Consider the following 15,898-nt stretch of genomic DNA (forward strand, 5'->3'; position numbering starts at 1 on the left):
GAGTTGGTTCCAAAATTCCATTAAAATCATGACCTAAGCAAGACGAGATGTCCCTCATAATTCAACAAATAATACATCATGGATACATAATGCACAGCACCCTTGTAAAAGCTGATGGTTCACCTTGAAGCACTAGAAGTCATTTGCTCTCCATGACCTAGCAAGCACTAATCAGTGTTAATACCAGAGAAAAGCAAGATTGGGTGAAGTTATATGCAAGGAAATTTTACTCAGCGTGCAGTATGCCAACTTGGTATTTATGTGTAAGAACGGCTCTCAACAGTGTTTGTTGTCACCCAAGACCTAAGAGAGGTTGTTTTTAATGGTAGGAACATTTTGGCAGTGGAACAGTAGCAATGCCTAAAGTCACTACCCTTAGACGTAGTTCCAAATGTTCTTTAGTTTACTATGAAGTTCTCGTAATTTAAAATATGGAAGATGTAAACATGACACTTAAGATGTTGTTATTTTTTGAAGCATTGGGCAAAAACAGCACATGTGATGAGCCACAGTATTTGAGGTCCCCAAGGTTCACTTTTTTTTGGGGGGGGGATCTATGACTTTGTTTCAGTCGGAAAGGGAGTGTTGTTACTCAGCCTATAGCATCAGTGTACACATAGTACATGTTGAGCAACCATGTACTTGGGGTGATCTCTTTAACTTTTAAAAGCACATTTCTTAATTTCTAAATATTTTGTCTTTACATATCAGCACTGACAAATCGTTTGTTTATTTCACCACAACAGCCTATGCATTTGGGATAGAAAACAAGGTTTGTAACCTAAGAGTCTTCAAAGTGAAATTGTTCCGTACCTTGCCTTGGAAATCAATGCAGTAGGTCTTCATTTCATTCTCTTTTCTTCATTACCCCTGTGGATACATTCCTACCCTATTTCAAGCACAGCATACTAACATAGTTGTTACATTAAGTTATAATTTGCCGATAGTAACATGCCAGACGTCTGTGGACATTCAAAAATCTGGTTTCTTATTTCTCAGCATAAATGACTTTTGTATGGATATATACATGTACAATGCATGGCATGGCAACAATGTTATTTCCCTTGAGGAAATGGCTTAAGCCTTGTAACAATGTAAGATGATAGATAATTCTCATGTGTACTGCTCTATGTACAGTTCTGTCTAACTTAAGACCATTTTAACATAATATGACAGTCTCTATACAACTCCCATTGAGATGCATACATTCCTCTTTGTTGCTGTGTTTTCTCTTTGTATACAGTATGCATCTATCAAGTTCTTGAAATGAACATCTCCCAGCTCCAGAAGGAAGCCTAGCAACAAAGTAAAGTTGATAGTTTTCTCCACTGTAAAGCCTCCTTAGGTTGAGGTACCTTGTACTACTATAAATGTCCTTTTTACTGACTTTCATACGGCCTGTCTTATTCCTTTCAAGGTAACTTCTGATTGATACAATATTCTAGTTTTATTTATGACAATACAGTACGTTTATGTCAGAAAAGCAATATCAAATGTTTTCTTTTCCTTCTTTTAAATGTTGTATTTAACATCTAGTCTCGACTTGTAGTGACCATTTATACCTCAGTTGTAGGTAGCATATTGCTTTGGCCTTTTTGGGCCTTTTCTTCTCCCGATTTCTTCTCTTTGTATGTGTGTATTTAGAGAATACCGTACACTTAACCCATTACAAAAGATAGAGGACACAACTTTCAGCTTGGCGACAGAACAGTACAACCAACAAGTTCTCCACCTCCCAGTCCACAATGACCTGTGATGAGGTAGAGGTACAGGGTTAATTAAACCTTCATCTTTAAAATGACACAACACTCAAAACTTCTTGCGGTAAAACACAAACTACGGTGCAAAATGTGTAATGCTGATTAAGCTCATTAACCATTATTTTTTGGGTTACAACTTTGAACATTAATATTGCTTCTGCTATTAAGTTTGTTCAGTTGAGGTGTTCAGAAAAAGTTGTTGAGTATTTGTGAGACAGCATGTTATGTCACTCTTTAAATATTATGAAAAGCTTTTAAAGATCAATTAGTTCCCAAATATAGGAAATGAATTGCCTACTTCACTTATTACAAAGAATGAAATCACTATTTCTTGTTTGGTATATGTTGATGTAGGCTTGTTTTTTGTGTGTATTGCTTGCTCCCTTTTATTTTGTCTATAACCAGAGAATTGGGAAATAGTTGATAACCAAGCAAGAAATCTGAAAGTGGCTAAAGTTAGAAAGCAGTCAAGCAAGTGGTCTCAGGAGGGTGGCGAAAGAAAACAAAGCAGTAGCAGGGATACCTCCTTACAGTGCTAAAAGTCCCAAGTTTTGGACCACAACGGTGGTGAAGATTGCCACTCGGACTGACGAAAGGTGTCACTCGGAAAATGGGGGGAGGGCTTCCCGTGCTCCTTTGTATTCGGCAGATTGTCTCCAACAGGCAAATGATCTTTGCAGTAAAGATCATGTCGGAGAAAGGCGAATAGGTTTTCAAGCTATGAAAGAAGCTACAGATTGGTGTACTCCAGTGAGTAATGCCCATGCAGTGCGATGCAGACAGATTGCGAGTCAGGTTTCAAAATCCCTCTGATGACATGACCATGGTGGTGAGAAATAATCTGATTGTTCCTCCAAATTTGTAAGCGCTAAAGATATTTAGTATCCAGGCAAGTCATCCTTCACATTCCAGTATGTAGGTATGAAAAATGTATCTTGTATAATGTGCAGTGAAAGTGGCGTTACACTTCTGTGCAGGAAGTTTTCAACACGGTTGGCTATAAAAATTCTGATGTTCAAGGAAAAAATTTGTTTAGAAAAATAATATGCAACTCTTGGGGTACTACTACTATTTTATTTAAGGTTCCTATGAGTGTGAATCATATGAAAGGGAATTGCTGATAAGTTTTAAAATGTCCCTGTGGCCCATTGGCCATTTTCTCCCCATATTTTTTCTCTTTTGTGTATGTGCATCTACCAGGTTGGCAAAAGTTTCACAACAGCGTAGCTACCGGGAAGGAATCACAAAGTACTAAGCCCAGCTGCTGAAAGCAAAGCTGATAGTAGCAACTTCTGTTTTCTGTAAAACCTCCACATGTTGAGGTATTCTGTACTCCAATTTACCAGACATGTATATTTTCTTCATAGTGGTAAAATTCTCTATCAGTTTTACTTGTACTAAACACAGAATCACATTTTGTTGGGATAAAAATCCATAGGGAAGGTTGTATATAGTGAAGAATCACAGATCCCCACTGTGCAAAAAAGGGGGAAAAAAGCTTATTTTATTCACAAGGAAACATTGTTCAATGAGTACTAGTAGTCATAATCCAAATTATGAGTTACAGGAATTACATTTTGAAACTGTTGGTAGTCAGCTTGGCTGGCATATGGTATTTCTATTTCTTCCTTTATTTGTGTATGAGCAGGATGAATAACATACCAGTCATGGCTTGAATTTCAACATTATTTCTGTGAAGTGGGTGCATTTTAGAAGACTCTAAGCTGGCTCCGGTTGATGATCAAGGGGTTACTACTTGCTAGTGGATTGAAATCTTTGTTACTTGAGTACCTTGGCCGCTAACAGCTCCCACATAATGTGCAGGAAATTATTTTGACTTGCTGCAACACGAAAAAGAGTGTTCAGGCAAAATGTGGTCAGATGTAGATCTATGCGGTCGGTTTGATTCACACCCACTCGACTTAAGCAAAGGATTTGGAAAGGCTGGTAATAATACATCAGAAAAGTGGAAACAGTTGCAAATGGTGATCCAGAATTCGATGATATCACAGTCCATAGTTAACTACTTGGGACCCGTCAAAGTATCTGGAAAAAGTGTTTCGATAAAGTGATGACGGTACAGACAATCTCAAAGCCTATACACAAGACCAGTAGGTCTTCAGGGACCAGGCAAGTTTATATCTCGGTGAAGTGTTAGTCTTGAAATCATTCTCAAGTGATAAAATTTGTAATATGTTGTATATCCCAAGTGAATTTATTGTGTTTGCTGCCAAATTTGAAAAGCACAGTTCAATTTTACCGGATTGCTATGTATTTAACATCTAGTCCCGACTTGAAGTGACCATTTATACCTTAGTTGTAGGTAGCATATTGCTTTGGCCTTTTTGGGCCTTTTCTTCTCCCGATTTCTTCTCTTTGTATGTGTGTATTAAGAGAATACCGTACACTTAACCCATTACAAAAGATAGAGGACACAACTTTCAGCTTGGCGACAGAACAGTACAACCAACAAGTTCTCCACCTCCCAGTCCACAATGACCTGTGATGAGGTAGAGGTACAGGGTTAATTTAACCTTCATCTTTAAAATGACACAACACTCGCAACTTCTTGAGGTAAAACACAAACTACGGTGCAAAATGTGTAATGCTGATTAAGCTCATTAACCATTATTTTTTGGGTTAAAACTTTGAACATCAATATTTTTGTTGTACGTATTGCTTGCTCCCCTTTATTTTGTGTATAACCAGAGAATTGAGAAATAGTTGATAACCAAGCAAGAAATCTGAAAGTGGCTAAAGTTAGAAAGCAGTCAAGCAAGTGGTCTCAGGAGGGTGGCGAAAGAAAACAGAGATTGCAGTAGCAGGGATACCTCCTTACAGTGCTAAAAGTCCCAACTTTTGGACCACAACGGTGGTGAAGATTGTCACTCGGACTGACGAAAGGTGTCACTCGGAAAATGGGGGGTGGGCTTCCCGTGCTCCTTTGTATTCGGCAGATTGTCTCCAACAGGCAAATGATCTTTGCAGTGAAGATAATGTCAGAGAAAGGCGAATAGGTTTTCAAGCTGTGAAAGAAGCTACAGATTGGTGTACTCCAGTGAGTAATGCCCATGCAGTGCGATGCAGACAGATTGCGAGTCAGGTTTCAAAATCCCTCTGATGACATGACCATGGTGGTGAGAAATAATCTGATTGTTCCTCCAAATTTGTAAGTGCTGAAAGATATTTTGTATCCCGGCAAGTCATCCTTCACATTCCAGTATGTAGGTATGAAAAATGTATCTTGTATTATGTGCAGTGAAAGTGGCCTTACACTTCTGTGCAGGAAGTTTTCACCCATGGTTGGCTTTAAAAATTCTGATGTTCAAGGAAAAAAATTGTTGAGAAAAATAAGTTGCAACTCTTGAGGTACTACTACTATTTAATTTATGGGCCCTATAATTGGGAACCTTATGAAGGTGATAATGTTTAAAAATGTCCCTGTGGCCTATTGGCCATTTTCTCCCCATATTTTTCTCTTTTGTGTATGTGCATCTACCAGGTTGGCAAAAGTTTCACAACAGCCGCGCTACCAGGAAGGAATCACAAAGTAGTAAGCCCAGCTGCTGAAAGGCAAAGCTGATAGTAGCAACTTCTGTTTTCTGTAAAACCTCCATATGTTGAGGTATCCTGTACTCCAATTTACCAGACATGTTTATTTTATTTCTAGTGGTAACTTCTATACCAATTTTACTTGAACTTGACACATAATTACATTTTGTTTGGATGAAAATCCATAGGGAAGGTTGTATATAGTGAATAATCACAGATCCCACTGTGCAAAAAAGGAAGGGAAAAAAGCTTATTTTATTCACAAGGAAACATTGTTCAATGAGCACTAGTAGTCATAATCTAAATTATGAGTTACAGGAATTACATTTTGAAACTGTTGGTAGTCAGCTTGGCTGGCATATGGTATTTCTATTTCTTCCTTTATTTGTGTATGAGCAGGATGAATAACATACCAGTCATGGCTTGAATTTCAACATTATTTCTGTGAAGTGGGTGCATTTTAGAAGACCCTAAGCTGGCTCCGGTTGATGATCAAGGGGTTACTACTTGCTAGTGGATTGAAATCTTTGTTACTTGAGTACCTTGGCCGCTAACAGCTCCCACACAATGTGCAGGAAATTATTTTGACTTGCTGCAACACGAAAAAAAGCGTTCAGGCAAAATGTGGTCAGATGGTCTATGTGGTCGGTTTGATGCACACCTACTTGATGTAAGCAAAGGATTTTGAAAGGCTGGTAACAATACATCAGAAAAGTGGAAACAGTTGCAAATGGTGATCCAGAATTCGATGATATCACAGTCCATAGTTAACTACTTGGGACCCGTCAAAGTATCTGGAAAAAGTGTTTTCATAAAGTGGTGACGGTACAGACAATCTCAAAGAGTATACACAAGACCAGTAGGTTCCAGGAACCAGGCAAGTTTATATCTCAGTGAAGTGTTTGTCATGAAAATATTCTCAAGTGATAAAACTTGTAACATGTTGAATATCCCAAGTGAATTTATCGTGTTTGCTGCCAAATTTGAAAAGCACAGTTTAATTTTACCGGATTGCTATGTATTTAACATCTAGTCTCGACTTGTAGTGACCATTTATACTATACCTCAGTTGTAGGTAGCATATTGCTTTGGCCTTTTTGGGCCTTTTCTTCTCCCGATTTCTTCTCTTTGTATGTGTGTATTTAGAGAATACCGTACACTTAACCCATTACAAAAGATAGAGGACACAACTTTCAGCTTGGCGACAGAACAGTACAACCAACAAGTTCTCCACCTCCCAGTCCACAATGACCTGTGATGAGGTAGAGGTACATGGTTAATTTAACCTTCATCTTTAAAATGACACAACACTCGCAACTTCTTGAGGTAAAACACAAACGATGGTGCAAAATGTGTAATGCTGATTAAGCTCATTAACCATTATTTTTTGGGTTAAAACTTGTAACATGATTATTGCTTCTGCTGTTAAGTTTGTTCAGTTGAGGTGTTCAGAAAAAGTAGTTGAGTATTTTTGAGACAGCATGTTATGTCTTTCTTTTAAATATTATGAAAAGCTTTTAAAGATCAATTAGTTCCCAAATATAGAAATAGAATTGCCTTCTTCACTTATTACAAAGAATGAAATGACAATTTTTTGTTTGGTATATGTTGATGTAGGCTTGTTTTTTGTGTGTATTGCTTGCTCCCCTTTATTTTGTGTATAACCAGAGAATTGAAAAATAGTTGATAACCAAGCAAGAAAGCTGAAAGTGGCTAAAGTTAGAAAGCAGTCAAGCAAACGGTCTCAGGAGGGTGGCGAAAGAAAACAGAGATAGCCAGTAGCAGGGATACCTCCTTACAGTGCTAAAAGTCCCAACTTTTGGATCATGACGGTGGTGAAGATTGTCACTCGGACTGACGAAAGGTGTCACTCGGAAAATGGGGGGTGGGCTTCCCGTGCTCCTTTGTATTCGGCAGATTGTCTCCAACAGGCAAATGATCTTTGCAGTGAAGATAATGTCAGAGAAAGGCGAATAGGTTTTCAAGCTGTGAAAGAAGCTACAGATTGGTGTACTCCAGTGAGTAATGCCCATGCAGTGCGATACAGACAGATTGCGAGTCAGGTTTCAAAATCCCTCTGATGACATGACCATGGTGGTGAGAAATAATCTGATTGTTCCTCCAAATTTGTAAGGGCTGAAAGATATTTTGTATCCCGGCAAGTCATCCTTCACATTCCAGTATGTAGGTATGAAAAATGTATCTTGTATTATGTGCAGTGAAAGTGGCCTTACACTTCTGTGCAGGAAGTTTTCAACATGGTTGGCTTTAAAAATTCTGATGTTCAAGGAAAAAAATTGTTTAGAAAAATAAGTTGCAACTCTTGAGGTACTACTACTATTTAATTTAAGTTCCCTATAAGTGTGAACCTTATGAAGGTGATAATGTTTAAAAATGTCCCTGTGGCCTATTGGCCATTTTCTCCCCATATTTTTCTCTTTTGTGTATGTGCATCTACCAGGTTGGCAAAAGTTTCACAACAGCCGCGCTACCAGGAAGGAATCACAAAGTAGTAAGCCCAGCTGCTGAAAGGCAAAGCTGATAGTAGCAACTTCTGTTTTCTGTAAAACCTCCATATGTTGAGGTATCCTGTACTCCAATTTACCAGACATGTTTATTTTATTTCTAGTGGTAACTTCTATACCAATTTTACTTGAACTTGACACATAATTACATTTTGTTTGGATGAAAATCCATAGGGAAGGTTGTATATAGTGAATAATCACAGATCCCACTGTGCAAAAAAAGGAAGGGAAAAAGCTTATTTTATTCACAAGGAAACATGGTTCAATGAGCACTAGTAGTCATAATCTAAATTATGAGTTACAGGAATTGCATTTTGTTAGTGTTGGTAGTCAGCTTGGCTGGCATATGGTATTTCTATTTCTTCCTTTATTTGTGTATGAGCAGGATGAATAACATACCAGTCATGGCTTGAATTTCAACATTATTTCTGTGAAGTGGGTGCATTTTAGAAGACCCTAAGCTGGCTCCGGTTGATGATCAAGGGGTTACTACTTGCTAGTGGATTGAAATCTTTGTTACTTGAGTACCTTGGCCGCTAACAGCTCCCACATAATGTGCAGGAAATTATTTTGACTTGCTGCAACACGAAAAAAAGCGTTCAGGCAAAATGTGGTCAGATGGTCTATGTGGTCGGTTTGATGCACACCTACTTGATTTAAGCAAAGGATTTTGAAAGGCTGGTAACAATACATCAGAAAAGTGGAAACAGTTGGATTGGGTGATCCAGAATTCGATGATATCACAGTCCATAGTTAACTACTTGGGACCCGTCAAAGTATCTGGAAAAAGTGTTTTCATAAAGTGGTGACGGTACAGACAATCTCAAAGAGTATACACAAGACCAGTAGGTTCCAGGAACCAGGCAAGTTTATATCTCAGTGAAGTGTTTGTCATGAAAATATTCTCAAGTGATAAAACTTGTAACATGTTGAATATCCCAAGTGAATTTATCGTGTTTGCTGCCAAATTTGAAAAGCACAGTTTAATTTTACCGGATTGCTATGTATTTAACATCTAGTCTCGACTTGTAGTGACCATTTATACTATACCTCAGTTGTAGGTAGCATATTGCTTTGGCCTTTTTGGGCCTTTTCTTCTCCCGATTTCTTCTCTTTGTATGTGTGTATTTAGAGAATACCGTACACTTAACCCATTACAAAAGATAGAGGACACAACTTTCAGCTTGGCGACAGAACAGTACAACCAACAAGTTCTCCACCTCCCAGTCCACAATGACCTGTGATGAGGTAGAGGTACATGGTTAATTTAACCTTCATCTTTAAAATGACACAACACTCGCAACTTCTTGAGGTAAAACACAAACGATGGTGCAAAATGTGTAATGCTGATTAAGCTCATTAACCATTATTTTTTGGGTTAAAACTTGTAACATGATTATTGCTTCTGCTATTAAGTTTGTTCAGTTGAGGTGTTCAGAAAAAGTAGTTGAGTATTTTTGAGACAGCATGTTATGTCTTTCTTTTAAATATTATGAAAAGCTTTTAAAGATCAATTAGTTCCCAAATATAGGAAATGAATTGCCTTCTTCACTTATTACAAAGAATGAAATGACAATTTCTTGTTTGGTATATGTTGATGTAGGCTTGTTTTTTGTGTGTATTGCTTGCTCCCCTTTATTTTGTGTATACCCAGAGAATTGAAAAATAGTTGATAACCAAGCAAGAAAGCTGAAAGTGGCTAAAGTTAGAAAGCAGTCAAGCAAACGGTCTCAGGAGGGTTGCGAAAGAAAACAGAGATAGCAGTAGCAGGGATACCTCCTTACAGTGCTAAAAGTCCCAACTTTTGGATCATGACGGTGGTGAAGATTGTCACTCAGACTGACGAAAGGTGTCACTCGGAAAATGGGGGGTGGGCTTCCCGTGCTCCTTTGTATTCGGCAGATTGTCTCCAACAGGCAAATGATCTTTGCAGTGAAGATAATGTCAGAGAAAGGCGAATAGGTTTTCAAGCTGTGAAAGAAGCTACAGATTGGTGTACTCCAGTGAGTAATGCCCATGCAGTGCGATGCAGACAGATTGCGAGTCAGGTTTCAAAATCCCTCTGATGACATGACCATGGTGGTGAGAAATAATCTGATTGTTCCTCCAAATTTGTAAGTGCTGAAAGATATTTTGTATCCCGGCAAGTCATCCTTCACATTCCAGTATGTAGGTATGAAAAATGTATCTTGTATTATGTGCAGTGAAAGTGGCCTTACACTTCTGTGCAGGAAGTTTTCAACATGGTTGGCTTTAAAAATTCTGATGTTCAAGGAAAAAAGTTGTTGAGAAAAATAAGTTGCAACTCTTGAGGTACTACTACTATTTAATTTAAGGGCCCTATAAGTGGGAACCTTATGAAGGTGATAATGTTTAAAAATGTCCCTGTGGCCTATTGGCCATTTTCTCCCCATATTTTTCTCTTTTGTGTATGTGCATCTACCAGGTTGGCAAAAGTTCACAACAGCCACGCTACCAGGAAGGAATCACAAAGTAGTAAGCCCAGCTGCTGAAAGGCAAAGCTGATAGTAGCAACTTCTGTTTTCTGTAAAACCTCCATATGTTGAGGTATCCTGTACTCCAATTTACCAGACATGTTTATTTTATTTCTAGTGGTAACTTCTATACCAATTTTACTTGTACTTGACACATAAATTACATTTTGTTTGGATGAAAATCCATAGGGAAGGTTGTATATAGTGAATAATCACAGATCCCACTGTGCAAAAAAGGAAGGGAAAAAAGCTTATTTTATTCACAAGGAAACATTGTTCAATGAGCACTAGTAGTCATAATCTAAATTATGAGTTACAGGAATTGCATTTTGTTAGTGTTGGTAGTCAGCTTGGCTGGCATATGGTATTTCTATTTCTTCCTTTATTTGTGTATGAGCAGGATGAATAACATACCAGTCATGGCTTGAATTTCAACATTATTTCTGTGAAGTGGGTGCATTTTAGAAGACCCTAAGCTGGCTCCGGTTGATGATCAAGGGGTTACTACTTGCTAGTGGATTGAAATCTTTGTTACTTGAGTACCTTGGCCGCTAACAGCTCCCACATAATGTGCAGGAAATTATTTTGACTTGCTGCAACACGAAAAAAAGCGTTCAGGCAAAATGTGGTCAGATGGTCTATGTGGTCGGTTTGATGCACACCTACTTGATGTAAGCAAAGGATTTTGAAAGGCTGGTAACAATACATCAGAAAAGTGGAAACAGTTGGATTGGGTGATCCAGAATTCGATGATATCACAGTCCATAGTTAACTACTTGGGACCCGTCATAGTATCTGGAAAAAGTGTTTTCATAAAGTGGTGACGGTACAGACAATCTCAAAGAGTATACACAAGACCAGTAGGTTCCAGGAACCAGGCAAGTTTATATCTCAGTGAAGTGTTTGTCATGAAAATATTCTCAAGTGATAAAACTTGTAACATGTTGAATATCCCAAGTGAATTTATCGTGTTTGCTGCCAAATTTGAAAAGCACAGTTTAATTTTACCGGATTGCTATGTATTTAACATCTAGTCTCGACTTGTAGTGACCATTTATACTATACCTCAGTTGTAGGTAGCATATTGCTTTGGCCTTTTTGGGCCTTTTCTTCTCCCGATTTCTTCTCTTTGTATGTGTGTATTTAGAGAATACCGTACACTTAACCCATTACAAAAGATAGAGGACACAACTTTCAGCTTGGCGACAGAACAGTACAACCAACAAGTTCTCCACCTCCCAGTCCACAATGACCTGTGATGAGGTAGAGGTACAGGGTTAATTTAACCTTCATCTTTAAAATGACACAACACTCGCAACTTCTTGAGGTAAAACACAAACGATGGTGCAAAATGTGTAATGCTGATTAAGCTCATTAACCATTATTTTTTGGGTTAAAACTTGTAACATGATTATTGCTTCTGCTATTAAGTTTGTTCAGTTGAGGTGTTCAGAAAAAGTAGTTGAGTATTTTTGAGACAGCATGTTATGTCTTTCTTTTAAATATCATAAAAAGCTTTTAAAGATCAATTAGTTCCCAAATATAGGAAATGAATTGCCTTCTTTACTTATTACAAAGAATGAAATGACAATTTCTTGTTTGGTATATGTTGATGTAGGCTTGTTTTTTGTGTGTATTGCTTGCTCCCCTTTATTTTGTGTATAACCAGAGAATTGAAAAATAGTTGATAACCAAGCAAGAGAGCTGAAAGTGGCTAAAGTTAGAAAGCAGTCAAGCAAACGGTCTCAGTAGGGTTGCGAAAGAAAACAGAGATAGCAGTAGCAGGGATACCTCCTTACAGTGCTAAAAGTCCCAACTTTTGGATCATGACGGTGGTGAAGATTGTCACTCGGACTGACGAAAGGTGTCACTCGGAAAATGGGGGGTGGGCTTCCCGTGCTCCTTTGTATTCGGCAGATTGTCTCCAACAGGCAAATGATCTTTGCAGTGAAGATAATGTCAGAGAAAGGCGAACAGGTTTTCAAGCTGTGAAAGAAGCTACAGATTGGTGTACTCCAGTGAGTAATGCCCATGCAGTGCGATGCAGACAGATTGCGAGTCAGGTTTCAAAATCCCTCTGATGACATGACCATGGTGGTGAGAAATAATCTGATTGTTCCTCCAAATTTGTAAGGGCTGAAAGATATTTTGTATCCCGGCAAGTCATCCTTCACATTCCAGTATGTAGGTATGAAAAATGTATCTTGTATTATGTGCAGTGAAAGTGGCCTTACACTTCTGTGCAGGAAGTTTTCAACATGGTTGGCTTTAAAAATTCTGATGTTCAAGGAAAAAAATTGTTTAGAAAAATAAGTTGCAACTCTTGAGGTACTACTACTATTTAATTTAAGTTCCCTATAAGTGTGAACCTTATGAAGGTGATAATGTTTAAAAATGTCCCTGTGGCCTATTGGCCATTTTCTCCCCATATTTTTCTCTTTTGTGTATGTGCATCTACCAGGTTGGCAAAAGTTTCACAACAGCCGCGCTACCAGGAAGGAATCACAAAGTAGTAAGCCCAGCTGCTGAAAGGCAAAGCTGATAGTAGCAACTTCTGTTTTCTGTAAAACCTCCATATGTTGAGGTATCCTGTACTCCAATTTACCAGACATGTTTATTTTATTTCTAGTGGTAACTTCTATACCAATTTTACTTGAACTTGACACATAATTACATTTTGTTTGGATGAAAATCCATAGGGAAGGTTGTATATAGTGAATAATCACAGATCCCACTGTGCAAAAAAGGAAGGGAAAAAAGCTTATTTTATTCACAAGGAAACATTGGTCAATGAGCACTAGTAGTCATAATCTAAATTATGAGTTACAGGAATTGCATTTTGTTAGTGTTGGTAGTCAGCTTGGCTGGCATATGGTATTTCTATTTCTTCCTTTATTTGTGTATGAGCAGGATGAATAACATACCAGTCATGGCTTGAATTTCAACATTATTTCTGTGAAGTGGGTGCATTTTAGAAGACCCTAAGCTGGCTCCGGTTGATGATCAAGGGGTTACTACTTGCTAGTGGATTGAAATCTTTGTTACTTGAGTACCTTGGCCGCTAACAGCTCCCACATAATGTGCAGGAAATTATTTTGACTTGCTGCAACACGAAAAAAAGCGTTCAGGCAAAATGTGGTCAGATGGTCTATGTGGTCGGTTTGATGCACACCTACTTGATTTAAGCAAAGGATTTTGAAAGGCTGGTAACAATACATCAGAAAAGTGGAAACAGTTGGATTGGGTGATCCAGAATTCGATGATATCACAGTCCATAGTTAACTACTTGGGACCCGTCAAAGTATCTGGAAAAAGTGTTTTCATAAAGTGGTGACGGTACAGACAATCTCAAAGAGTATACACAAGACCAGTAGGTTCCAGGAACCAGGCAAGTTTATATCTCAGTGAAGTGTTTGTAATGAAAATATTCTCAAGTGATAAAACTTGTAACATGTTGAATATCCCAAGTGAATTTATCGTGTTTGCTGCCAAATTTGAAAAGCACAGTTTAATTTTACCGGATTGCTATGTATTTAACATCTAGTCACGACTTGTAATGACCATTTATACTATACCTCAGTTGTAGGTAGCATATTGCTTTGGCCTTTTTGGGCCTTTTCTTCTCCCGATTTCTTCTCTTTGTATGTGTGTATTTAGAGAATACCGTACACTTAACTCATTACAAAAGATAGAGGACACAACTTTCAGCTTGGCGACAGAACAGTACAACCAACAAGTTCTCCACCTCCCAGTCCACAATGACCTGTGATGAGGTAGAGGTACATGGTTAATTTAACCTTCATCTTTAAAATGACACAACACTCGCAACTTCTTGAGGTAAAACACAAACGATGGTGCAAAATGTGTAATGCTGATTAAGCTCATTAACCATTATTTTTTGGGTTAAAACTTGTAACATGTTTATTGCTTCTGCTATTAAGTTTGTTCAGTTGAAGTGTTCAGAAAAAGTAGTTGAGTATTTTTGAGACAGCATGTTATGTCTTTCTTTTAAATATCATAAAAAGCTTTTAAAGATCAATTAGTTCCCAAATATAGGAAATGAATTGCCTTCTTTACTTATTACAAAGAATGAAATGACAATTTCTTGTTTGGTATATGTTGATGTAGGCTTGTTTTTTGTGTGTATTGCTTGCTCCCCTTTATTTTGTGTATAACCAGAGAATTGAAAAATAGTTGATAACCAAGCAAGAAAGCTGAAAGTGGCTAAAGTTAGAAAGCAGTCAAGCAAACGGTCTCAGGAGGGTTGCGAAAGAAAACAGAGATAGCAGTAGCAGGGATACCTCCTTACAGTGCTAAAAGTCCCAACTTTTGGATCATGACGGTGGTGAAGATTGTCACTCGGACTGACGAAAGGTGTCACTCGGAAAATGGGGGGTGGGCTTCCCGTGCTCCTTTGTATTCGGCAGATTGTCTCCAACAGGCAAATGATCTTTGCAGTGAAGATAATGTCAGAGAAAGGCGAACAGGTTTTCAAGCTGTGAAAGAAGCTACAGATTGGTGTACTCCAGTGAGTAATGCCCATGCAGTGCGATGCAGACAGATTGCGAGTCAGGTTTCAAAATCCCTCTGATGACATGACCATGGTGGTGAGAAATAATCTGATTGTTCCTCCAAATTTGTAAGGGCTGAAAGATATTTTGTATCCCGGCAAGTCATCCTTCACATTCCAGTATGTAGGTATGAAAAATGTATCTTGTATTATGTGCAGTGAAAGTGGCCTTACACTTCTGTGCAGGAAGTTTTCAACATGGTTGGCTTTAAAAATTCTGATGTTCAAGGAAAAAAATTGTTTAGAAAAATAAGTTGCAACTCTTGAGGTACTACTACTATTTAATTTAAGTTCCCTATAAGTGTGAACCTTATGAAGGTGATAATGTTTAAAAATGTCCCTGTGGCCTATTGGCCATTTTCTCCCCATATTTTTCTCTTTTGTGTATGTGCATCTACCAGGTTGGCAAAAGTTTCACAACAGCCGCGCTACCAGGAAGGAATCACAAAGTAGTAAGCCCAGCTGCTGAAAGGCAAAGCTGATAGTAGCAACTTCTGTTTTCTGTAAAACCTCCATATGTTGAGGTATCCTGTACTCCAATTTACCAGACATGTTTATTTTATTTCTAGTGGTAACTTCTATACCAATTTTACTTGAACTTGACACATAATTACATTTTGTTTGGATGAAAATCCATAGGGAAGGTTGTATATAGTGAATAATCACAGATCCCACTGTGCAAAAAAGGAAGGGAAAAAAGCTTATTTTATTCACAAGGAAACATTGGTCAATGAGCACTAGTAGTCATAATCTAAATTATGAGTTACAGGAATTGCATTTTGTTAGTGTTGGTAGTCAGCTTGGCTGGCATATGGTATTTCTATTTCTTCCTTTATTTGTGTATGAGCAGGATGAATAACATACCAGTCATGGCTTGAATTTCAACATTATTTCTGTGAAGTGGGTGCATTTTAGAAGACCCTAAGCTGGCTCCGGTTGATGATCAAGGGGTTACTACTTGCTAGTGGATTGAAATCTTTGTTACTTGAGTACCTT

General features: G+C 38.1%; 1 long non-coding RNA gene across 1 annotated transcript in view; it reads left to right on the top strand.

Moving 5' to 3' along the window:
- LOC139971712 (uncharacterized) overlaps positions 1-15,898 on the top strand; it is a 34,243-nt gene that overhangs the window by 2,591 nt on the left and 15,754 nt on the right. Inside the window, exon 2 of the long non-coding RNA XR_011794451.1 lies at positions 1-15,898. This exon is cut by the window's right edge and continues 15,754 nt beyond it. This is a non-coding gene — a long non-coding RNA (uncharacterized lncRNA).

Source organism: Apostichopus japonicus, chromosome 8 (genome assembly GCF_037975245.1).
Source record: "Apostichopus japonicus isolate 1M-3 chromosome 8, ASM3797524v1, whole genome shotgun sequence".
NCBI classification, from domain to species: domain Eukaryota; kingdom Metazoa; phylum Echinodermata; class Holothuroidea; order Aspidochirotida; family Stichopodidae; genus Apostichopus; species Apostichopus japonicus.